Here is a 27186-nt window from a genome sequence, read left to right on the forward strand (position 1 = left end):
GATTACTTTATGGAGGAAGATTGGGCCTGTATCCATTGATGTTTAAGAGATCAGGAGGTGATATTATTAAAAGATATAAGATCCTGACGGGACTTGACAGGATGGATGCTATTAGATGTTTCTCCTTGTGGGAGAAACAGGTGTTAGGGGGACACAGTTTAAAGCTGAGACATTTTAGACAGAGATGAGGATTTTCTTTCCTCTAAGGATCACGGAGCTGTTTAATTACTTTCCCCAGAGAGCAGTGGAGGTGGGATGCTTGAATATTTTTCAGGCAGGCGTAAATAGATTCTGGATTAACAAGGGACTTTGAGATTATTGGTGTTGGTGGGAAAGTAGAATTGAGGCCCCATTCAGTTCAGTCATAATCTTATTAAATGCCATAGCAGGCTCAAGTGATAGTTTGTATTTTTGTATTCATTCGTGGGATGTGAACGTTGGCCGTATTTATTGTCTATCCCAAGTGTTGCTCAAGAAAGTGGCAGGAAACTGCCTTCTTGAAGCATTGTAGTCCATTTGACACAGGTAAATTCGCAATGCTGTTTATTACGACATGGTGTAAACTCCTCTGCTGATTTAAACGTGACACACAGTGAAGCTCACCTCACGCTGTAATCTGTTAAATTTTGAGAGAGAAAGAACTATCCCAGAGGTCACTATTTAAAGTAAAAACGAACAATTTTATTCTTTAAGTCCAACAGAAAACATTAAAACAACAGCTATTTACAGCTCCTTTCTCTTAAACCTATCTTTTACCTACCACTCTACAATACTGGTCTGATAAATTCCCTCTTAAATTTACAGCAAAATCAATTTCAAAACCAGGTATTGTCTTTGGATGTCGAACTTTCTCTGTAGATTCCTCTAGGTCGACTTTGGGGTTCTACTGCACAAATTTCTTAGAGACAGGTACTTGCAGAGAGCTATTTGGCCAGCAGTTTGTTTGTTGGTGCTCGTTGCTGTTCTCTCATTGTCTGTTCAAAATGTTCGGTTTTACACCCCAAAACATCAGATCATGTCATTGGTTTGATGTCATAAAAACACTAAATTCAAATTCGATTGGATTTTGGTATCTGGACCATAATTTAAAGTCGTTGAATTTGAATTTGTTTTTGTTCCATAGCAACGCAACTCCAGCTATTTGTTTCAACCAAGTGTTACATTTTTAAATTGTTCAGGACACTCTATGCTTTCAGTCAGTCCTTTTGTCGCTTCCTCTCTCTCTCTCTCTCTCAAAGCTACAGTACACCTCTAAACCTTGATAACATCTTACAGAGGGAATTCCAGGATTTTGACCCAGTGACTCTGAAAATATGTATATTTCCTAGTCAGGAAGGTGTATGGCTTGGAGGGCAACTTGCAAATGGTGGTCTTCAATATTTGCTGGCTTTGTCCTGGTAGTGGTTATGGGTTTGGAATGTTCTGTTAATGGATCATAGATAAATTTCTGGAATGCATCTTATAGACAAAATGCCTGTCATTACTGACTGTCAGTGGTGAAGGGAGTGGGTGTGCTGCAAATTAAGCAGGTTGCTTTCTCTTGGGTTGTGTCAAGTTTGGAGCTGCACTCCAGGGATTTAGGGAGTCTTCCTTTATAATGTGTGCAGGGTTTGGGGAATCAGGAGGTGAGTTACTCACTACAGAATTCCTAGCCTCTGACTTGCTATTGATATACTGTCCTTCAGTCAGAATAACAATATTTTAAAGCTTGCATTGATCTAAACCTAGCACACTATGATAAAACCCTCACCATTGTGATGGACTACTCTGCAGGATGGTGCAGTTATGGAGTGACCAGTGAAAATGTGTTGTAAACTACCCACAAATGTGGACATTGAAATATAAAATGCAAGTATAAAAACCAGACAAAATGTATGATTCAGTATGGGCCTAAATTGTGTCAATGCATCATGGTCCAATTACCTCCCAACTTTGAAGCTTTCTTTGCCTGAAGATTGCACTTCACCTTGATTACATGTGTGCGGCATCAAGGGAATACTCTGGCAAGATTTAATTTCTTGCATTTTTGTGTGCATTTCACGATACTGAGGTTATATAGATGGGGTTATTTATAAAAGAAAAAAATGACTTAGGATTTCATAACTATTTGTATTAGTTACGTTTTTTCACAAAGTTGGGAGAGAATGATGATTGGCGATCAGGAACAGCGATGAGTGGGAACTTGGTTAATGTGGAATATAATTTCATCTTTTCTCTTGTAATGCCACTTCAGTTGTCAAAAGAGCCAGCTAATTAGCCTCCTTTGTACTGCAAGAGTGATCATGAATCTGAGAGATAAAGTTGTAATTTGTAATATTCCACTTGGATTTCTCCCTTTTTAGTAAATAAGCTGAATTTGACAGCAACCTAAATTGCTTTGAGGAGACAGTCCAAGTGGCCATATGTTTTGCTACTTTGGGACTAGAAACTGGAATGGAAGTTGGACTGCCATGTAGTTGAAAGACCAAGAGAGTTTTGGAACTTGGAAATCAAGTGCTGCACATTTTTAGCTATGCCAGATGCTATTCCTTTTTGAACCAGTGCAGGAGGTAATGTGAGACGAAGTGGCATTGAAAGATTTTTGAGTTAAGGAATGTCTGCCTCATGCTAGCCCTCTGGTTAAGCTACTCAAGTTTGTTATAAAACTGCAAGTGCAAAGGCAGCCAGATATATACAGAACCTGCAAACCTGTCTTTGGCAAAATTCCATGTGAATTTCTTTTCTCCTGAATAGTAATCTGTCAGGCAAGTTTTAGATTAGATTAGATTCTCTACAGTGTGGAAACAGGCCCTAGGGTTGCTCAACTTGGTGGTCTTAGTTGTATTTAACGTACTTTGGGACAGTTTGTTCAATAATGGGGTATAATTATCAGTGAGTTCATTGGAATTCTACTGTAAGAAAAGACAAGGTGGGAGTGGTTATGGATACGGTGAGGAGTCCTTTGGTATCTTGACATTCATCCATGTGGGGATTTGAGTGAACTGAAGTGCAAATGTCAATGGACAAAAGATTATGCATTAGTACTGAAGATCAAATACATCTTTGGGGGAACTGTGTTGAAAGATAAGAGAATACTTTAGCCAGGGGTACAAAAATGAAATTTTGTCCATAATTCTTTAATTCTGCATCCATATCATTGAAGAGCAGGAAGGGGATGGAGGCTACGGAGATAGAGGCTACTTTTGGGGAAGTAGAGGAGAGATGGCAAGAATGGAGTTGTATTTGAGTTTGAGAGAGAGGACAAACATGAGGCTGCAAAAAGTTGTGACATCAACAGCCGCCTTGTTAAATTCTCAACGTAATTACTGGCCCAGATTTTCCACTACCTAGGCAATCATCATTCCAGTGTGGATGGGAATTGCGCGTGAGGAACCCTGCGGGATCCCCTTTGTTGCAGACAGGAAATTGAATTTTACCCTTGGCAATATTTCTACCCTGGGACCCTCTATTTAGATGAGAGACTTCAGAAAGTTCAGATGAAATGAAGTAAAATATATACTCTGGAAAAGTTCAAGGCATAGTTACTCATGAGTTAGATAATTAAACTGACCCCATACTTACCTCTCACATTACCAGCTATGCCACTTCCAGATGTTGACCTGACCCCCTTCAGTGGATCTGACTTGACATAACTGCCTCCTATCACCAGACCCGATTTCTTGTCCCCTACTCTGACTTATCCTAAAAGCTGCATTGCTTACTTTACCATCTTCCACTTTTGCAACGCACCCCTTTTCACTTGGCATGCTATCCATCTGCCACCCGACACAGCTGGGACCCTACTTTGTCATCCTAATACCTTACTCCTTGAGGATTTTACTCCACACACCCTTCACTTTCCCCAGCCGGCACCACCCTTCCTTTTCCTCTACCTACCTAGCACCATCTCCCTATACTCATCTGCCATCCAGATTGTTTATGTGACTGGGCCGAATCGCCATGCCAGTCACACCAACACTTGACTTCCTGAAGATTTTGAGACTAGATTCTGTCGCTGATTCTATACAAGCCACAGAATGGGACCTGTGGCGTCTGATTGTTTAAAAGAGCCCAAAGTCTGGAGATTTTTAAAGGATGAAGTAGAAGGCAGTAATGAGAGAGATCAACCTAAGCATCATTAAATGATGGATGTTGCAAAATTATACAGACAAGCTCCAGTGGATATGTGAGAATGGTGCAGGACAGCTGAGTATGTTATTAGCAGGGCAACAGGTCTTCATGCATGATGTGGAGGTGCTGTTGTTGGACTGGGTTGGACCAAGTTTAAAAAAAAATCGCACAATACCATGTTATAGTCTAACAGGTTTATTTGGAAGTACAAGCTTTTGGAGCGTTGCTCCTTCAATAGGTAGCTAGTGGGGCAGGATCGTAGGACAGAGAATTTATAGTAAAAGATCACTGTCATAGAACTGATGTGATGTATTGAACAAATCTAGATTGCTGTTAAGTCTTTAATTACTTAGAATGGGGATGCAGGTTTCAATTAATTAATATGCCAATCCCAGAAATTCTTTCAGGTCACAGTCCCGAGATAATTTAAGATCTTCATGCAGGAATAGCTATAAGCAGCAGTCACAGTTTCAATTGGACAACTCTTTGCTACTGTACTTGCAGGTGGTGTTTAAAATTCTTCTTCAGTGAAAGTTGCTGGAACTGTTTGCTTTTTGGTGCTATTCCTGGACAATACAATTCAGCACTGATTTAAAGCCATAGACTGATCAAGTTAGAATGCATATAAGATCACAAGATGTAGGACTAGAAACAGGCCATTTAGTCTATTATGCTGCCTAACCTGCTGTGCTTTAACCAGCAACACATTTTCAGCTGTGATCTCCAGCATCTGTAGACCTCATTTTTTCCCCGTACAAACTATTGAGTTTGTTTCACCATTCCGTGAGATCATGGACCCTCAACTTCATCTTTGATGACTGGTTAAAATCCATCTCAGCCTTGAATACATTTTATGACTCAGCCTCCATAGCACTGTGTAGTGAAGAATTCCACAGATTCACTACCGACTGAGAGAAGGAATTCCACCTCATATGCAACCCAATACTCTGAGATTATGCTGTTGGGTCCTAGACACGCATTCAAGGGGAAATAGCCTTTTCGCATCTACCCTGTCAAGTTTACTCTGACTTTTGTATGTGTCAAAAAGGTCATCTCTCTTCAAAAGGCAGTACATCCATACCCAGAATTAGCATAGTGAACCATCTAGTACCAAGTACATCTTTCCTTCAGTTAGGGCCCAAAAATGTTCACAGTATTCCAGCTGTCGTCTAACTTGTATTGTTTTACCTAATGAAAACAACTGCGGATGCTGGAGATCTGAAACAAAACAAGAACTGAAGTTGGAGAAGCTCAACAAGTTTGGCAGCACCTGTGAAGAAATATCAGAGTTAATGTTTTGAGTCCTGAGACCGTTTAAGGAGATGTGAAGAAGGGTCACTATTCTTGAAATGTTAACTCTGTTTTCCTCTTCACAGTTGCTGCCAGACCTCCTGAGCATCTCCAGCAATTCTGTTTTTGACAGCTTTAGCAAACTATCCCGACTTTTGTACTTCATTCTATTTAGAATAAAAGGACAGCATTCCATTTGTTAAACCGAGTACAGCACTCGCTGAAGTTGGTTCTTAACTTGTGGTGATACATGCACAAGGATTCCTGGATTGTTTTCTGTAGATTCTCCAATTAAATAATATTCAGCCCCTCTATTCTTCATGCCAGTGTGTGTAACCTCACATTTTCCTATGTTATATTTGATTTGCCTTGCTTTTGCCTAATCACTGGGTTATACCTGAAATGTTAACTTTTCCACCCTGATGCTGCCTGGCTTGCTGTTTTCTTCGAGCCTCCTGATTGTCTACTTTGGATTTCAGCATCTGCAGTTTTTTTTGTCTCTCAATCACTTAACCTGTCTATATTACTCTCCAGACTCTGTGTCATCTTCACCATTTGCTTTCCCCCTAGTTATAAGACCATAAGACATAGGAGTGGAAGTAAGGCCATTCGGCCCATCGAGTCCACTCCGCCATTCAATCATGGCTGATGGGCATTTCAACTCCACTTACCAGCGTTCTCCCCGTAGCCCTTAATTCCTCGAGACAACAAGAATCTATCAATCTCGGCCTTGAAGACATTTAGCGTCCCGGCCTCCACTGCACTCCGTGGCAATGAATTCCACAGGCCCACCACTCTCTGGCTGAAGAAATGTCTCCGCATTTCTGTTCTGAATTGACCCCCTCTAATTCTAAGGCTGTGTCCACAGGTCCTAGTCTCCTCGCCTAACGGAAACAATTTCCTAGCGTCCACCTTTTCCAAGCCATGTATTATCTTGTATGTCTCTATTAAGTCTCCCCTCAATCTTCTAAACTCCAACGAATACAATTCCAGTATCCTCAGCCGTTCCTCATATGTTAGACCTGCCATTCCAGGGATCATCCGTGTGAATCTCCACTGGACACGTTCCAGTGCTAGTATGTCCTTCCTGAGGTGTGGGGACCAAAACTGGACACAGTACTCCAAATGGGGCCTAACCAGAGCTTTATAGTAGCACAATGGTGCTTTTATATTCCAACCCTCTTGAGATAAATGACAACATTGCATTCGCTTTCTTAATCACGGACTCAACCTGCATGTTTACCTTTAGAGAATCCTCGACTAGCACTCCCTGATCCCTTTGTGCTTTGGCTTTACTAATTTTCTCACCATTTAGAAAGTAGTCTATGCTTTTATTCTTTTTGCCAAAGTGCAAGACCTCGCACTTACTCACGTTAAATTCCATCAGCCATTTCCTGGACCACTCTCCCAACCTGTCTAGATCCTTCTGTAGCCTCCCCACTTCCTCAGTACTACCTGCCTGTCCACCTAACTTCGTATCATCAGCAAACTTCGCTAGAATGCCCCCAGTCCCCTCATCCAAATCATTAATATATAATGCGAATAGCTGTGGCCCCAGCACCGAACCCTGCGGGACACCGCTTGTCACCAGCTGCCATTCTGAAAAAGAACCTTTTATCCCAACTCTCTGCCTTCTGTTAGACAGCCAATCCTCAATCCATCCCAGCAGCTCACCTCGAACACCATGGGCCCTCACCTTGCTCAGCAGCCTCCCATGTGGCACCTTATCAAAAGGCCTTTTGAAAGTCTAGGTAGACCACATCCACTGGGTTTCCCTGGTCTAACCTACTTGTTACCTCTTCAAAAAATTCCAACAGGTTTGTCAGGCATGACCTCCCCTTACTAAATCCATGTTGACTTGTTCTAATCAGACTCTGCTGTTCCAAGAATTTAGAAACCTCATCCTTAATGATGGATTCTAGAATTTTACCAACAACCGAGGTTAAGCTGATTGGCCTATAATTTTCCATCTTTTGCCTTGATCCTTTCTTGAACAAGGGGGTTACAACAGCCATCTTCCAATCATCCGGGACCTTTCCTGACTCCAGTGACTCTTGAAAGATCTCAACCAATGCCTCTGCTATTTCCTCAGCCACCGCTCTCAGAACTCTAGGGTGTATCCCATCGGGGCCAGGAGATTTATCAATTTTAAGACTTTTTAACTTTTCTAGCACTATCTCTTTCGTAATGGCAACCATACTCAACTCAGTCCCATGACTCCCTTTAATTTTTGGGATATTACTCATGTCTTCCATGTCTTTCCTCATCTCCCGTCACTAGGCTTCCTGCACCAGTTTGAAGTGGCCAATGTCTACTTTTGCCTGTCGTTTGTTTCTTATGTACTGAAAGAAACTTTTACTATCATTTCTAATATTACTGGCTAGCCTACCTTCATATTTGATCCTCTCATTTCTTATTACACTCTTTGTTATCCTCTATTTGCTTTTGTATCCTTCCCAATCTTCTGATTTCCCACTGTTCTTAGCCACTTTATAGGATCTCTCTTTTTCTTTAATACATTTCCTGACTTCCTTTGTCAGCCATGGTTGTCTAATCCCTCCCTGGATAATCTTTCTTTTCTTGGGAATGAACCTCTGTACAGTGTCCTCAATTATACCTACAAACTCCTGCCATTTTTGCTCTACTGTCTCCCCGGTTAGCCTCAGCTTCCAGTCTATTTTTGTCAGTTCTTCTCTCATGCCCTCATAATTACCTTTATTCAACTGTAACACCATTACATCTGATTTTGCCTTCTCTCTTTCAAACTCCAGACTGAACTCTACCATATTATGATCGCTACTTCCTAAGGGTTCCCTTAATTTAAGATCTTTTATAGAGTCTGGTTCATTGCAAAGCACTAGATCCAGAATAGCCTGCTCCCTTGTGGGCTCCATGACAAGCTGTTCCAAAAAGCCATCCTGTAAGCATTCCATGAATTCCCTTTCTTTGTATCCACTAGCAACATTATTTACCCAGTCCACCTGCATATTGAAGTCTCCCATGATCAATGTGACCTTGCCTTTCTGACATGCCTTCTCTATTTCCCAGTACATGTTGCGTCCCTGGTCCTGACCACTGTTAGGAGGTCTATACACAACTCCAATTATGGTTTTTTTGCCTTTGTGGTTCCTCAATTCCACCCACACAGACTCCACATCATCTGACGCTATGTCATTCAATACCATTGATTTAATTTTGTTCTTAACTAACAAGGCAACCCACCCCCTCTGCCCACCTCTCTGTCTTTTCGATAAGTTGAAAAACCATGGAGGTTTAACTGCCAGTCCTGACCCCCCTGTAACCAAGTCTCTGTGATGCCTACCACATCGTAATCATTCACTATTATCTGTGCCATTAGTTCATCGGCTTTGTTATGAATGCTACGAGCATTCAGGTAAAGTGCCTTAATGCTAACTTCCTTATCATTAGAGATGTTGGAAGTCATATGATGTCCGAAGTTATCCTTGCTTTTTTCTGCATTCTCAGTCTGCCTCGAGTTTAAATCCGCCTGGACACATGCTATCCTGCTGCTTATCTTTCCATTTAATGCCACACTCCCTGTCACTTTCACTTTCCCTTCCCCCCAACTCAGAAGTTTAAAGTCCTACTGACCACCCTATTTATCCTCTTCGTTAGAACATTGGTACCTGATCGGTTCAGGTGGAGACCGTCCCAACGGTACAGATCCCCCCTGTTCCAAAACTGATGCCAATGCCCCATGAAGTGGAATCCCTCTTTCCCACACCAATCCCTTAGCCACGTGTTTACTTGCCTAATTTTCTTATCCCTATGCCAATTGGCACATGGCTGGGGCAGTAATCCGGAGATTATGACCCTTAAGGACCTGTGCTTCAATTTCCTGCCTAGTGCTTCGCAGTGCCCAAACAGGTCCTCCACCCTCGTCTTGCCTATATTGTTAGTACCAACGTGGACCACAACAACTGGATCCTCCCCCTCCCGCTCCAATATCCTTTCAAACCGGTCGGAGATGTCCCGCACCCTGGCACCGGGCAGGCAATACACCATGCGAGACTCCCGATCCGGCTTGCAAAGGATACTATCTGTCCCCCTAATTATAGAATCCCCTATAACCACTACTTGTCTATTAGCTCCCCCCTCTTGAATGGCCTTCTGCACCATGGTGCTTTGGTCAGTTGGCTCATCCTGTCCAGAGCCCTTTTCCTCATCCGAACAGGGAGCAAGAATCTCGTACCTGTTGGACAAGGTCAAGGGCTGAGGCTCCTCCACTCCTGAACTCAGGTTCCCCCTACCTGCCTCACTTACAGTCACACTCTGTTGTGCCTGATCACTAGCTGAATGTGAATTACTTAATCTCCCAGGTGTGACTGCCTCCTGAAACAAAGCGTCCAGGTAACTCCCCCTCCTGGAGGTGCCGCAGTGTTTGAAGCTCAGATTCCAGATCATCAACTCTGATCCGGAGTTCTTCCAGCAACCAACACTTGCTGCAGATACCGGTCACTGCCGTTCACAATGGGATCAGCCAGCTCCCACATCATACAGCAACAGCACATCACCTGCCCAGCCATCTCTGCTTAGTTAGTTAATTACTTAGTTACTTTGTACAAGTATGAGTTAGAATACTTTCTGATAGCTCTCTGCTATAGTTCTTTTTCCCGAAAAAGGACTTTTTATATATATATATATGTATATATATACACACACACACACACACACACACACAAAAACGAAGTAAATTTTTAACTAGTCACTGGTAAAGAAATAAAAAATCCTTACCTTAAAAGAAAAAGCAGAGTAGTTAAGAAGGTTAGAGGAGGAGGGTGGGTGGGAGATACTACAGGTTTAGCCGCCTTCCTGAGTTATATACTCACTGTTTTCCTTCCCGGCTGCCCCTCTGCTCGCTGTCACTTCCTCTGCTGCTCCCGCTCTTTCTGTGAAGAGAGAGAGAAAAAAAAACACCGCTGCCCGCTACAGGTAAGTAATTTTAAAACAAACTGTCTTACCTTAGCTGTAGTCTCCCGGGTTCGCTTTTACTCAGCTGCTGCTCCAACTCAGAAGTTTTTCAACTTCTGCAAATTTAGCTTTCGTACATCTTCTTTTCCCATCCCAGTCACTGTACATGTGACCTCAGCATTGATCTCAGTGGCCCTCCACTTGTTACAGATTGCCATCCTGAAAATTTCCTCTTTATTTCCTCTGTTAATCAGTGAATCCTCTGTCCATTTTAATATTACTATCTTCAACACCCTGGACCCTTAGTTTATTTTGCAGCTTATTGTGTGGTAGCTTATCAAACACTTCCTGAAAATCCAAATATATCACATCTGCTGCTTCCCCATTGTCTCTTCTGCTTGTTATCTCCTGTAAGAATTCTAGTAAATTTGTCAAGCCAAATTTCTCCTTCATGAAGCCATTCTGACTCTGCTTTATTCAGCAATGTGTTTCCAAATGCTTTGCTGTTGCATCTTTTATAATGGACTCTCACATTTTCCTCATAACAATTTAAGCATACTGTCCAATGATTACCAAGTTTTGTCTCACTCCTATTTAAATCAATGTGTTTCACAGAAAGTTTGCCAATTCTTGGAATCTTTTCAGAATCTAAAGATTCTTGGAAGGTGATGACTAATGCATATGTTCTCTATCTAGCTAAGGATGCATCCCATCAGGACTGGAGGACTTAAGTGTTGAGCCCCATTAGATTCCCTCTCTCTCTTGTATCTGTGGTAATGTATTTATTTCTTCACTTCCTTTTGCCCCTATGATATTTAGTAATTTTGGAATGCAAGTCGTGTCTTAGGCTGTGAAGGCTGGTGCAAAGTATTTATTCAATGCCTCTATTCCATGAACACATTTTTGTGGCATATTTTCAAATCTAATGAGTTTCTTAACAACTAATAAAAGCTGCAAGTCTCACTTCATCTTTTTTTCTGCTGTGGTTCAGTTGGTTGCACTCTAGCCTCTGAGTCAGGGTTTCAAGTTCCCATGCAAATGGAACCAAAGAATTGGATGCAATGGTCTTTGCTGACACTCTGGAGCCATATTGATGGAGCACTGTACTGTCAGGATGTTGTCCTTGGAATGAGGCATTAAACCCAAAATCCCCATTTACACTTTGGGTGGCGAAGTACGCTTATACATATTCAAGAAGGCTTATACATATTCTTTGTTACAAGAGGAATGAACATAAAATTAAGTATGTTATGTTTTAATACAGAAAGTATTGGTGATATATCATCTTGAGTAATGTGTGCGTTTTGGTTTTATTTAAAGAATGATGTAGTTATATTAAACACAGTTCAGGGGAGATGTTCTAGACTGACACTCGGAATGAGTGTGTTGTCTTGTCAGGACAGGTTGGACAGATTGAGTTTGTTTTTACTTGGGAGTTTAGAAGAGCATAGAGTGAACTTAACTCAACTGTGTAAGATTCTGAATGACTTGACAAGATGGATGTGAAAAATATGTCTTCTTTTGTGATTTAATCCAGAACTAGCGGCATTCTTTTTAAATCAGAGGCCACTCCTTTTGAACAGAGTTGAGGATAAACCTTCTCAGAGGATTATCTGACTTCAGAACACACTGCATCAGAAGGATGTGAAAGTGGGATAATTGAATGTTTTAAGGCAGAAGTAGATGGATTCTTGATAAGAAAATGAATTAACTGTTATCGGGGTAGTTTAGAATGTGGAATTTAAAATCCAAACAAATTTGTCATGATCTTGTTGAATGATGGAGCAGGCTTGAGGAACCGAATTGATAACTTTTGCTTTTATTTCGTACGTTTATGTGATTTGTGACTTCTAGCATTCTTGACATTAGCGCAGCTAATGATTAGAAGAGACAACTGTGCTACTTGAAATGATTGCAATCCAAATCTTTACTTTCTGATGTTTTTCAAATGTTCTAATTTTCACATTTCCCAATTTTAATAGTGAGCTTCAGGTGAAGCATTGAAGCAAGGTTCCACACGTGTGTTTGCTAATGTTTGCAAAGTATGGTTCAATTTTCAATTATTGAGAGTATGGAGCAGTCCGTTGCAAGACCTGGACATGATGCAAACATGAGCTGTTAAGTACAAAGAAATATTGTTGCCATACATGTCTTAACGATGACCATTATGTTACGACCAAATCCCAGACGTGTCACAGTTTGTCACAACCAGATCCTCGGCAAATTACCTCAGTTCAGTACATTTCCAGACAGAGAGACTTCAAATTGTCAAGGTGAGGCGATAGATGAACAGACTCTCCTTTATTCACCTACCCACTTGGTTGGTTGCACTAAGGTTAATTTGTAAAGGATTTCTTCCCTTGTAGATATGACCAGACAAAGTTATGTTGAAAAAAGGCAAAAATTAAGCCAACCTTTCCTGAGTTAACCAAAAGTGAGTTTATCAGTTGCTACACACACCAGAAATGTAAGTGAAGCACTTAAACAGAGGTTATAAATAAGAGGTGAGGCCAAAAAGTTGGAAGGTTTTCAAAAAATGTAAATATGCAGATCAGCCCTTCACCCTTGTGAAGCGCAAACATTAGAATGTTGTGGCCATAGCAGTGGATGTTACCAGGAGTATTATCAGTTGGGTTTCAAAATCCTTAGTTTAGAAGATTAGTTGCGATTTTGTGAATCTGATTCTTTTTGACCGGTATTGAATTCCAGCATTCAGGGTGAGACAATTCTTTTGTTGTCATACTTTATATTGTCTGACCTCCAGCACTTGGAGTTAAAGGGTCTTTACCTGCAGTGCGATGGTGATGAGGGAATAGTCCTTGGACTGTGATCTTCACAGCAGGCTGTCACTTAAACCTGGGCTGTGTGCACAACAATGTTTAGTTCCATTTGCACACATCAATTTGAAACTGACTGTGTGTACTCTTCAAAGGGAAAAATACAAAATGTACCTGCAATTTGGGACATAATCTTCATGTGATGGCTTGCTGTTGAGCAGCCTGTCATCAGTCCCTCATTATCTTTGTAGTCATAGAGTCATAGAGATGTACAGCATGGAAACAGACCCTTCGGTCCAACCTGTCCATGCCGACCAGATATCCCAACCCAATCTAGTCCTACCTGCCAGCACCCGGCCCATATCCCCCCAAACCCTTTCTATTCATATACCCATCCAAATGCCTCTTAAATGTTGCAATTGTATCAGCATCCACCACATCCTCTGGCAGCTCATTCCATACACGTACCACCCTCTGCGTGAAAAAGTTGCCCCTTAGGTCTCTTTCCCCCCTCACCCTTTAACTATGCCGTCTAGTCCTGGACTCATTGACCACAGGGAAAATACTTTGTCTATTTATCCTATCCATGCCCCTCATAATTTTGTAAACCCGTCAGCGTCCGATGCTCCAGAGAAAACAGCCCCAGCCTGTTCAGCCTCTCCCTGTAGCTCAGATCCTCCAACCCTGGCAACATCCTTGTAAATCTTTTCTGAACCCTTTCAAGTTGCACAACATCTTTCTGATAGGAAGGAGACCAGAATTGCACGCAATATTCCAACAGAGGCATAACCAATGTCTTGTACAGCCGCAACATGACCTCCCAACTCTTGTACTCAATACTCTGACCAATAAAGGAAAGCATACCAAACGCCGCCTTCACTCTCCTATCTACCTGTGACTCCAATTTCAAGGAGCTATGAACCTGCACTCCAAGGTCTCTTTGTTCAGCAACACTTCCTAGGACCTTACCATTAAGTGTGTAAGTCCTGCTAAGATTTGTTTTCCCAAAATGCAGCACCTCGCATTTATCTGAATTAAACTCCATCTGCCACTTCTCAGCCTATTGGCCCATCTGGTCCAGATTCTGTTGTAATCTGAGGTAACCCTCCTCGCTGCCCACTACATCTCCAATTTTGGTGTCATCTGCAAACTTACTAACTGTACCTCTTATGCTCGCATCCAAATCATTTATGTAAATGACAAAAAGTGGAGGGCCTAGCACCAATCCTTGTGGCACTCCTCTGGTCGTAGGCCTCCAGTGTGAAAAACAACCCTCCACCACCACCCTCTGTCTTCTACCTTTGAGCCAGTTCCGTATCCAAATGGCTAGTTCTCCCTGTATTCCATGAGATCTAACCTTGCTAATCAGTCTCCTATGGGGAACCTTGTTGAACACCTTACTGAAGTCCATACAGATCACATTTACCGCTCTGCCCTCATCAGTCTTCTTTGTTACTTCTTCAAAAAATTCAATCAAGTAAGTGAGACATGATTTCCCCTGCACAAAGCCATGTTGAGTATCCCAAATCAGTCCTTGCCTTTCCAAATGCATGTACATCCTGTCCCTCAGGATTCCCTCCAACAACTTGCCAACACCGAGGTCAGGCTCACCGGTCTGTAGTTCCTTGGCTTGTCTTTACTGCTCTTCTCAAAAGTGGCACCACGTTTGTCAACCTCTAATCTTCCGGCACCTCATCTGTGACTATCGATGATACAAATATCTCTGCAAGAGGCCCAGCAATCACTTCTCTAGCTTCCCACAGAGTTCTCGGGTACACTTGATCAGGTCCTGGGGATTTATCCACCTTTAACCGTGTCAAGACATCCAGCACTTCCTCCTCTGTAATCTGGACATTTTGCAAGGTGTCACCATCTATTTCCCTACAGTCTATATCTTCCATATCCTTTTCCACAGTAAATTCTGATGCAAAATATTCATGTAGTATCTCCCCCATTTTCTGTGGCTCCACACAAAGGCCGCCTTGCTGATCTTTGAGGGACCCTTTTGTCCTTATTATTTGTAAAATCCCTTTGGATTCTCCTTCATTGTATTTGCCAACGCTATCTCATGTCCCCGTTTTGCCCTCCTGATTTCCCTCTTAAGTATACTTTCTTTATACTCTTCTGAGGATTCACTCGATCTATCCTGTCTATATCTGACATATGCTTCCTTCTTTTTAACCAAACTCTCAATTTCTTTAGTCATCCTGCATTCCCTATACCTACCAGCCTTCCCTTTCACCCTGACAGGAATATACTTTCTCTGGATTCTTGTTATCTCATTTTTGAAGGCTTCCCATTTTCCAGACGTCCCTTTACCTGCGAACATCTGCCTCCAATCAGCTTTCAAAAGTTCTTGCCTAATACCATCAAAATTGGCCTTTCTCCAATTTAGAACTTCAACTTTTAGATCTAGTCTATCCTTTTCCATCACTATTTTAAAACAAATAGAATTATGGTTGCTGGCCCCACTGACACCTCAGTCACCTGCCCTGCCTTATTTCCCAAGAATAGGTCAAGTTTTACACCTGCTGTAGTAGGTACATCCACATAATGAATCAGAAAATTGTCTTGTACACACTTAAGAAATTCCTCTCCATCTAAACCTTTAACACTATGGCAGTCCCAGTCGATGTTTGGAAAGTTAAAATCCCCTACCATAACTACCCTATTATTCTTACAGATAGCTGAGATCTCCTAACAAGTTTGTTTCTCAATTTCCCTCTGACCATTGGGGGGTCTATAATACAATCCCAATAAGATGACCATCCCTTTCTTATTTTTCAGTTCCATCCAAATAACTTCCCTGGACGTATTTCCAGGAGTATCCTCCCTCACCACAGCTGTAATGCTGTCACAAGAGACCACAGTCCAGTCTGTTTAAAGTTTCTTTTCTCACCTTTTGGTATTATATCTGTTGAGTTTTGCATAGAATTGTTGCTGACCAATCACTGAATTTACACCTGCAGTTAATCTTGTCCCTGCACCACTCCTCTTTTAAAAAAAACGCATTTTTGAATAAAGGGCTCGGAACGCACATAGTCTTTTGGCGTTCCGGACTGTTGGCGCAACAATTACCAAGAAGAGAGTCTGACCTCCACCTCTTGATGAAAATAAAATGCAGCTTAGGATGGAAATCTGCAAGACAATAAAAATTGAGGGAAATATCTGGATCACCTTTTGGAGAGAGACATAATTCTGGAGTCATGATTTGGAGATGCCGGCGTTGGATTGGGGTGTACAAAGGTAAAAAAAATCACACAACACCATGTTGTAATCTAACAGGTTTAATTGGGAGCACTAACTTTCGGAGCGCTCCTTCATCAGGTGGGTGTGCTGAATTTTCCCTCAATTTTTATTGTCTTGCAGAGTTCCATCCTAAGCTGTATTTTATTTTCATCAAGCGGTGGTGGTCAGACCCCATTCTTGGCAATTGTTGCGCCAACAGTTCGGAACCCCAAAAGACTGTGTGTTTTTAGCCCGTTATTCCAAAACATCTTTTTTTTCAAAAAAGACGAGTGGTGCAGGGACAAGATTAACTGCAGGTGTAAATTGAGTGGCTGGTCACCTGATCAACCTAATGAAGGAGCGGTGCTCCGAAAGCTAGTGCTTCCAATTAAACCTGTTGGATGATAACCTGGTGGTGTGTAATTTTTAATTCAGAGTAAAATACAAAATGACTCCTTGTCAAATTGTTTTGAACAAGTTTCAAGTCAGACATCATTCTTACTTCGAAATATATTGGCAATTTTTCAACATGGCTGGATTAAAATTCTGAAGCTCCTTCCTCTCACCATTGAGGATTACACTGATGAAAGAAAGCAGATGCAAGAAACCTGCTCAAAATTGTAAATACTGGCCCTAAAATGTTGCTGTCATTCCACAAATAACAAATAAAAGTTCGCTGTGATCAACAATACGAGCACCACAGAGTGATTTAAAAACTCTTCAAAAATAACAAAATTGCATGAATTATCTAACTCTTGTGTATTTCAACAAGTCAGATAGTATTTGTTGATTGGATGAGGCATAATACAAATGTTATTTGTGCTTGTCAGAAGTACAAAACACATATGTCTCCGGATTCTTGATTTAGATCCACACTTGCTGCATCCTCAGGTCCTTGCAAGTACATCAGTGAGTCCTCTGATGCTTTATCCTTAAAAAGCTTCTGCAACATAGAGATCTACAGCACAGATAAAGGCCCTTTAGCCATAGCATCTGCCGTGGTTAAAAGCAACACCTACTTTTTATCCTATTTTCCAGCACTTGGCCCCATTGTCTTGTATGCCTCAGCATTGCAAGTGCACATCCGAATAGATTTTAAATGTTATGAGGGTTTCTGCCTTTATCACCCTTTTAGGCAACAAATTCTACATTCCCACCACTCTGGGTGAAAAGGTTTTCCTCACATCCCCTATAAACTTTCTGCCCCTTACCTTAAAATATGTCCCTGCTCATTGATCCCTTCATCATAGTAAAAGTTTCTTCAAGTCTGCCCTATTTATACTCCTCACAATTTTATGTCATGTCCTCCCAAACTCCTCTGCCCTGAGCAAAACCAGATGGCACGGTGTCTCAGTGGTTAGCACTGCTGCCTCACAGCGCCAGGGACCCGGATTCGATTCCACCCTTGGGAAACTGTGGATTTTGCATATTCTCTCTGTGTCTGTGTGGTTTCCTCAATGTGCTCCAGTTTCCTCCCACAGTCCAAAGATGTGCAGATAAAGTGGATTGGCCATGCTAAACATTGCCCGTAGTGTTTCTGTGCTGTACATCCCTATGACTCTATGACTTCATATTCCTATCCACTTGATACTTATGTTTGTTAAGGTGGGTGGTACCACTTCCATCTCTAGTGGTTTGCATATGGGATCTATGTCAACATGCTTGCTGATGGCATTGTGGGTTGAAAACCAGGCCTTGAAGAATTCCCATGCATGACTCTTTTCAGCTTGTCCTAGGATGGTTGCATTGTCTCAGTCAAGTTGGTGGTCCTCTTTGCATGTTCTGAGATGAGAGATAACTGGTCAAGCTGTTCTACTGCTATTTGGTGTTCGTGTATCCAGATTGCTAGTTTTCTTCCAGTCTGGCCAATGTAATGTTTGTGGCAATCGTTACATGGAATTTTGTATATCACATTGGTCCTGCATGTTCTGTGTATGGAATTTTGTATGTCACATGGTCCTGCATGTTCTCTTGTGAGTAGTTGGTTTAGTGTGGCTGTGGGTTGGTGTGTTGCCATTATTCCTAGTGGTTGTAGTAGTCTCATTGTCATTTCTGATATGTTCATGATTTCGAGTAGGGTGACCAGTGTATTGGCATGTACAGTGTCCTTCTGGTGTTGTCTGTTGGATAGGCATTGGTGGATGAAGGCATCGGCGGATTTGGGGTATCTGTTGTTTTGGAAGACGATGTATAGGTATTCTTCCTCATTCCTGTGCTGTTCTGGTGTGTTGCAGTGTGTAGTAGTTTGTTTAAATAATCCCCTGACACAGCTTTGTGGACATTGGGATGATTGCTGTTGTAGTTGAGGATTTGGTACATGTGGGTGGCGTTCCTGTGTACTTTGGTTAGGTATTTTCCATTGGCCCTTTGTTCTACCAAGACATCTAGGAATGGAAGTTGATTGTTGTTTTCCCTTTTTCTATTGAATTTGAAACTGGTGACTATTTTGTTGATGAGATGATATGTTTGCTCTAATTTTGTGCATTTGATGATAACCTGCATTGTCATCAATAAGCATGTTGACATAGATTCCCGATACAAACCAGTACAAAGGAAAACTGGAAGTGATGCCACACACCTTAACAATCGGGGCACATAAGTATCAAGTGGATTAGAACACGAAGTCATAGAGATGTACAGCACAGAAACGAACCCTTCGGTCCAACTCGTCCATGCTGACCAGATTCCCTAACCCAATCTAGTCCTGTTTCCCAGCAGTTGGCTCATCTCTCTCCAAACCCTTCCTATTCATATACCTATCCAGATGCTTTTTAAATGCTGTAATTATACCAGCCACCACCACTTCCTCTCGCAGATCATTCAATATACGCACCACACTCTGCGTGAAAAAGTTCCCCATGAGGTCTCTTTAAAACTTTTCTCCTCATCCGAAACCGATGCCCACTAGTTCTGGACTCCCCCACCCCAGGGAAAAGACCTTGTCTATTTACCCTTTCCATGCCTCATGATTTTATAAACCTCGATAAGGTCACCCCTTAGCCTCTAACATTCCAGGGAAAACAGCCCCAGTCTATTCAGCCTTCCCCTGTAGCTCATCCTCCAACCTTGGCAACATCCTTTAAATCTTTTCTGAACCCTTTCAAGTTTCGCTGTATCTTTCTGAGAAGAGGGAGACCAGAATTGCACACAATATTCCAAAAGTGGCCGAACCAATGTCCTGTAAAACCGCAACATGACTTCCCAACTCCTATACTCAATGTTCTGTCCAATAAAGCAAAGCATACCAAACGTCGTCTTCACAACCTGTGACTCCACTATCAAAGGACTCTGAGCTTGCACTCCAAAGTGCAGCACCTCACATTTATCTAAATTAAACTCTATCTGCAACACCTCAGTCCATTGACCCATCTGATCAAGATCCTGTTATATTCTGAGGTAAACTTTTTCGCTGTCCACCACATCTCCAATTTTGGTGTCATCTATAAACTTACGAACTATCCATATAAATGATGAAAAACCGTGTCACAGGCCTGCAGTCTGAAAAGCAACCCTCCGACACCAACCTCTGTCTTCTACCTTCAAACCAGTTCTGTATCCAAATGGCTAGTTCTCTCTATATTCCGTGAGGTCTAACCTTACTAACCAGTCTCCCATGAACCTTGTCGAATGCCTTATTGAATAGTGACACCATACGAGCCAACCTCCAGTCTTCTGGCACCTTAGTTGTGACTAATGACACAGATATCTCAGCAAGGGACCCAGCAATCACTTCCCTAGCTTCCCACAGAGTTCTAGGGTACACCTGATCATGTCCTGGTGATTTATCCACTTTTATGCATTTAAAGATATCCAGTACCACCTCTGTAAAGTGGATATTTTTCAAGATGGCACCACCTATTTCCCCACATTCTGTATCTTCCATGTCCTTCTCCACAGTAAACATTGATGCAAAATACTCATTTGGTATCTCCCCCATCTCCTGTGATTCCTCACATGGGCTGCCTTGCTGTTATGTGATGGGCCCTATTCTCTCCCGCATTATCCTTTTGTACTCAGTGCACTTATAAAATCCCTTTGGATTCTCCTTAAGCCTGTTTGCCAAAGCTATCTCATGTCCCCTTTTTGCCCTCCTGATTTTCCTCTTAAGTATATTCCTATTGCCTTTATACTCTTCGAAGGATTCACTTGCTCTCTGCTGTCTATATCTGACATATGCTTCCTTTTTCTTAACCAAGCGTCAATTTCTCCAGTGATCGAGCATTCCACACAGCTACCAGCCTTGCCTTTCGCCCTAACAGGAATATGCTGTCTCTGGACTCTCATCATCTCATTTTTGAAGGCTTCCCATTTTCCTGCTGTCCCTTACCAGGGAACATCTGCCCACAATCAACTTTAGAAAGTTCTTGCCTAATACCGTTAAAATTGGCCTTCCCTCCAATTGAGAACTTCAGCTTTTAGATCTGGTCTATCCTTTTCCATCAGTGTTTTAAAACTAATTGAATTATGGTTGCTGGCCCCAAAGTGCTTCCCCACTAACATCTCAGTCACCTGCCCCGCCTTATTTGCCAAGAGTAGGTCAAGTTTTGCAGCTTCTGTAGTAGGTGCATACACGTACTGAATCAGAACATTTTCTTGGAGACACTTAACAAAGTCCTCTCCATCTAAATGCTTAACACTATGGCAGTCCCAGTCTACATTCTGAAAGTTAATAACCACTTTATTATTCATATAGATAACAAAGATCTCCTTATAGATTTGTTTCTCAATTTCCCTCTGACTGTTAAGGGGTCTATAATACAATCCCATTCATCCCTTTCCTGTTTCTTAGTTCCACCCAAATCACTTCCTTGTATATATTTCCAGGAATATCCTCCCTAAGTACAGCTGTAATGCTATCCCTTTTCAGAAATGCTGCACCCTGTCCCCTCTCGTTCCCTTTTCTGTCCTTCCTGTAGCATTTGTGTACTGGAACATTAGGCTGCCAGTCCTGTACATCCCTGAGCCACATCTCTGTAATTGCTATGATATCCCAATCCCATGTTCCTAACCATGCCCTGAGTTCATCTGCCTTCTCTGTTAGGTCTCGTGCATTGAAATAAAAAGTTTAATTTATTAGTTCTATCTTGTCCTCTGCTTTGATCCCGCCTACCCTGACTCTTTGATTTGATTCTTTTCCCCACTGTACCAGTCTCCGATTGATCTATTTGCTGACTATTTCCCTGGGTACAACCCCCCCCCCCCCAACCCACCTTACTACTAGTTTAAATCCTCCCGAGCAGCTCTCGCAAATCTCCCTGCCAGTATATTAGCCCCTTCCAATTCAGGTGCAATTTGTCCTCCTTGTAAAAGTCACTTCTACCCCAGAAGAGATTCCAATGATCCAAAAATGTGAACCCTTCTCCCCTGCTTCAGCTCCGCAACCATGCATTCATCTGCCGTATCCTTGTATTCCTATCCTCACTAGTTTGTAGCACCAGGAATAATCCAGATATTACTTCCCTCAAGGACCTCCTTTTTAAATTCCTACCTAACTTTCTAAATTCTCCCTTTTGAATCTCATCTTTTTCCTCTGCTTATATCATTATTTCCTGCTGGAGACACTTAACAAAGTCCTCCTGCTGGCCTCTCTCCCCTTTGAGAACATTCTGCACCTTCTCTGAGATATCCTTGGTCTGGCATCAGGGAGGCAACACACCATTCTGATTTTTCTCTGTCACCTGCTGAAATATCTGACGTCTGTGCCTCTGACTAGAGTCCCCTCATTACATTAAAGCCATTCTCGATATCAGAAACGTGGCTGTTTGTGCTACATTTCCCGAGAGTCCAACACCCCCTGCATTTTCCAAAATGGCATTCCTGCACTACCTGTCTCACTCTGCTACCTTTTCTGGAATTATCCCATCTATCTGACTATCTGTGGCTTTTCTCTCTTCCTATTAATGCCATCCATCATAGCCCCTATCGCTGTAAATTCCTTATTCCCTCTAACTGCTGCTCCAACTGATCCATATGATCTGATAGGATTCACAACCAAAGACACCTCCTGCACAACAATCATCAGTAACATGGAAACTCTCCCTAAACTCCTACATCCAACAGGTTGAGCACATCACTCTATTAAAGGCCATCTTTGCTCCTTCACAATCTACACACCTAGAAAAGAGCACCGTTGTATTGTTGGAAAAATACACTGCTCCAGAGCTCACTTCAGATTTATGGTTTATATTTGAAAAATTTATTTAAGAGACAGATCTTATCAAGAAAGAGCCGACTCTACTTGCTATTGTTGATTTACAGCAAAATTACACTGAAAAACTATGCAGTTGTCTGATGCTGTGGCTGTGAGCTCTCTTCACACAGGTTCGTCCAAAGTCAGCTGTGAATTTTGCTGTTGTTAACTTTTCCTTGACGCACTCCAATGTCTAGAGGTATTTGAACTCAAACAGCAAAGGCAGTAACTGTGCAGATTCGCTGCTGTGTCAGACAGCGGTATAGGTTTCTTTCTCTGTGTGGTTGCTGCCTTTGTCTGTCTTTTTAAAGTGGTGTTGTTTTAATCTTTTTTCCCCCAAAGTTCCAAAACAATGCAACAGCACATAAACAGTAATTACTGCTCCTGGAGTTCGAAGAAGTCACCTCCAATACTTGAAATACCTCAAAAGAGGAGCAGCTCTAACAGCCACAATTTTTTCCTGTCCTCCATTTTGGAATACCCAGAATCCATAGAACAATGTTTCATGGACGTCGGATTGATGATGTTACCTTGCTGGGTGACAGGCAGCAATGGCCCCAGTACAAACCCCTTTGGGAACCCTGGTCAAGGATTTCCACTTGTAAAAACAGCCCTTTCAGCCTTGTGGATTGTGGATCCAATCTGCAAAATTTCCTTGGATTCCATGGTCCCTTCTTGAATTATGATACCATATTGACTGTCCTCCAAGTCTCTGGCAGCTCTCCAGAGGCCGGAGTGGAATTGCAAACTTTTGCAAGTGCCACTATATCCTACTTTGCCTCACTGAACATCTTGGGATACATTTCATCCCATTGTTGTGCCTTCTTGATCATCACTTTGGCTCCACGTACAAATTGCTGCTATGGTCATTAATGGGCCCTACCCACTTGCTGATTATCCTCTTACCTTTATGTGTAGAACAGCTTAAGATTTCCTTTGCTTAAGATTAACTTTGTACACCTCAGTCCAACACTGGCATCTCCAAATCATGACTATAACCTGGCGTTGTGTGATTTTTAACTTAAGATTTTCCTTCATTTTACCTGCCAGTATGCTGTCATATCCCTTTTAGAATCTATACTTTTTTCTGGGTCCTGCTGTTTTGAGCTCTCAGTATCTGCCGCAAGCCTCCATTTTTCTCTAACTTCAATGCTGTATATCCCTGGGTTCGCAGGATTTGATGATCTCTCCCTTTTTCTTTATTTGAACATGGTGGCCCTGTACTCTTCTTATTTCCCCCTTGATTGCTTCCAGTTGTTCTGAGACAGATTGACTTGAAAGTATATGCTTCCAGTCTGGTGTGGCCAAATCAGAGCTGATCTTATTAAAATCAGCCTTCTCAGTTGAAACCTTATATTTTAGGCCTATCTTGTCTTTTCCATAACAATCTTGAATCTGACAGAGTAATTATCACTGTCTGCTAAATGCACTTCAACCACTTGCCCTGCTGCTAGGAATTCCAGCCTCCCCTCCCAACCAAAAAAAAATCTCGTGGGGCTTCCCCTTTAAAAAGGTGTCCTGGATACATTTTTAAGAATTCCACTCACTGCAAGCCTTTCACACAATCACAACCCAATTGATGTTGGATAAGTTGAAGTCTCTTGCTATCACGACCCTTTTACCTTTGCACTTCCTTGAAATTTGACCAGATATTGCTTTTCCATTTCTCTTGGACTATACGGGGTCGAGAACACAGTTCCAGCTTTGTGATTGCCCTTTTTCAGTGTTTAACTTATACCCATATGCCTTCATTTGAGGACCATTCAAAATGTCATTCCTCTTTCCCGCTGTCACTGGTGCCCTGATCAATGTCGTGACACCACCTCCTCTTCCATGTCCCACTCTGTCATGCTTGAAGATGCTGTATTTGTATCCTGGAATACAGTATTGAGCTGCCAATTCTGCCTCAGTGTTAACCATGTATCTGTGACAGCAGTGATGCCATACACTTGTGTTTTAATTTGTTCCCTCAACGTATCTGCCTTGTTTGTCAGACTTTGATCACTAAAATAAATATCATCCAATCTTGCCAAACTTGCTTATGCCTTAACTGGCCTGTGATGTATATGCCTTCCTGACTCACTTGTGATCACTTTATGTTGACAATTCATCTTTCCCTGCTGAACATTCTGTCTGGATCCCAACCCCTGCCAAGTTTTACTCACTGCACATAGTTCATCAGTGCCCAAAGCTGATTCCATTCTATCTACATCATTTTTATAATGTCTTCAAACGTGTTACATTCTCTCTGTCCCAAAGTTAGTCAATCTCCTATTCTTTTCTCATTTCCCATTTACTATCAGGTTCCTGTGCATCCTGAGCAAATTTCAGCAACCAGGCCATTGTATAATTTGAATTTCCTGAGTCTATTTGCATGCATATTTTGGTTGTGGCTCGCCAATAACTATTTTTAATTGCTTTTGTCTTATAACTTTTCTTGACTTCACCCTGAATGTCATTGTCCAGGATGGACTCTGTCTTGGATAAAACCATGCTTCCCTCTGTGTCTTTCTTAGGTCACAAAAAAATCTCTGCAACAAAGCTTGGGTCACCTGACCTACTTTGTCGTGAAGTGACAAGGTGTTATAATTTGTCTTATAATGATCCTTGAAGCACCTTGAGACATTGATTCCACGATCGTCTGTGTGTGCACATGAGTAGTTGTTGTTGTGAAAGATCATGTGTTTGACTGTGTGGAAGATGCAAAGAGGCTAGATAGTGGATAATATGAGGACCTGAAATGCAGCATGGCCATATTATCACGTGTGGCTGTTGATGTCCCATGGAATTTAATTTGTTCATTCTGGCACTACATCCATCTTCCTCATCTGCACTGGACCATTTTTCTAATGTAAAATAGAAGTTTATGGAGTGAAGTCTGTCAAGATTTTATTGACTTCTCCCTATAGATTCCAGCTGTGGATTTAAACTAAATTATTTTTTGATTGAAAGGATTTTTAAAACTTCCTGCTTAAATTTCATCAAGATTAAAGTCAAAGTTGAATTGTTGTTCATTACACCAGCCAGCAGTTTGATTTTGTAATGCAGTCATCAATTTCAGTGGCAGTGTGCTCAGTCTGTCATTTGATCTATCAAGTTAAAAACCATGCTGAAGAGAATGACCTTATGGTTAAGTAATGCACCTGTGGGTTAACTGTTAAGTTGCACTGAAAATTGTTTAGTGAAAGCCAGTTTTTCATAATACAACTATATAAAGACATATCTTACAAGTTGTAGTCATTATTTGTGGAAATCTTGTTAGCATGCTGAATTCCATGCCCAGGAATACCACCATGCTTTTGACAATCGAATCACTGCATGAAGTCTTACCTATGCAACACTGTTACATGTATTCTGGCCTAAACATAGGACAACATTTGATGCAAGGTGTATTAAGTCATATAGACCCTTTCGTCCATCCAGTCCATGCCAGACCTAATTCCAAACCTTAACTGGTCCCAGCTGTGTGCTCCCGGCCCATATCCCTCCAAACATTTCCTATTCATGTACTTATCCAAATGCCTTTTAAACGTTGTAATTGTGCCTGCACCCAGCACTTCAAGAAGTTCATTCCACATGCAAATCACCTTCTGTGGGGAACAAAAATTTGCCTCTCATTTTTTAAAAAAATCTCTCTCCTCTCGCCTTAAAAATATGCCCCTTCGTCTTGAAATCCCCCGTCCAAGGGAAAGATACCTATCATTAACCCTACTGTCTATACCCCTCATGATTTTATTAACCAGGAAAAGGTCACATCTCAACTTCAGGTGCTCCAGTGGAAAAAGTCTCAGCCTTTCTTTATGATTCAAAGCTTCTATAACTAGCAACATTCTGATAAGTCTCTTCTGAACCCTCTATAGCTTAGTAATCTCCTTCCTATAACAAGGCAACCAGAATGGGACACAGTACTCCAGAAGAAGCCTCACCAGTGCCCTGTACAACCTCAACCCGACTTCCCAACTTCTATACTGAAGGGACTGAGCAGTGCAGGGAAGTGTGCTCAATGCCTTTTTAACTACCCTGTGTATGTGTGATGCAAACTTCAAAGGAGTAAGTTCTCCTCTCGCATTTTTAGGTATATGGAAGCTACAGGGGTAGCTGTTCTTTCATAGAAAGAGAAGCAGAAGCAGGCCATTTGGCCCGTTGTGCATGCTCCGCCATTCATTAAGATCATGGCTGATCTATCCATCATCTCAGCTCCTCCTATGTGCATTTAATTCCCCTACCATGCAAAAGCCCATGCAACTGTGTTTTGAATATGGATGGTATGATGGCTCAGTGGTTAGCACGGCTACCTCACAGCACCAGGGATCTGTGTTCGGTTTTAGCCTTGGATAACTGTCTGAGTGGAGTTTGCACATTTTCCCTATGTCTGCGTAGGTTTCCTCGGCTTCTCCAGTTTCCTCCCACAGTCCAATGATGTGCGGGTTAGGTGAGTTGGCCATACTAAATTGCCCATAGTGTTCAGAGATGTGCAGGCTAGGTGTGTTAGTTAGGGGTAAATGTAGATTAACAGGGTAGGGGAATGGGTCTGGGTGAGTCACTCTTCAGGGGGTTGCTGTGGACCTTTTGGGCCAAATAGCTTGTTTCCACACCATAGGGATTCTATGATTCTTAACAAAGCTGTCTCTATTGCTTCTTTGGGCAGACAATTCCATA

General features: G+C 41.9%; 1 protein-coding gene across 2 annotated transcripts in view; it reads left to right on the forward strand.

Annotated features, from left to right (window-relative positions):
- The window catches only part of jmjd1cb (jumonji domain containing 1Cb), a 407377-nt gene that overhangs the window by 24181 nt on the left and 356010 nt on the right, over positions 1–27186 (forward strand). The gene's annotated exons all lie outside the window — the stretch shown is intronic.

The sequence above is a fragment of the Hemiscyllium ocellatum genome, chromosome 22 (assembly GCF_020745735.1).
Source record: "Hemiscyllium ocellatum isolate sHemOce1 chromosome 22, sHemOce1.pat.X.cur, whole genome shotgun sequence".
Taxonomy (NCBI): domain Eukaryota; kingdom Metazoa; phylum Chordata; class Chondrichthyes; order Orectolobiformes; family Hemiscylliidae; genus Hemiscyllium; species Hemiscyllium ocellatum.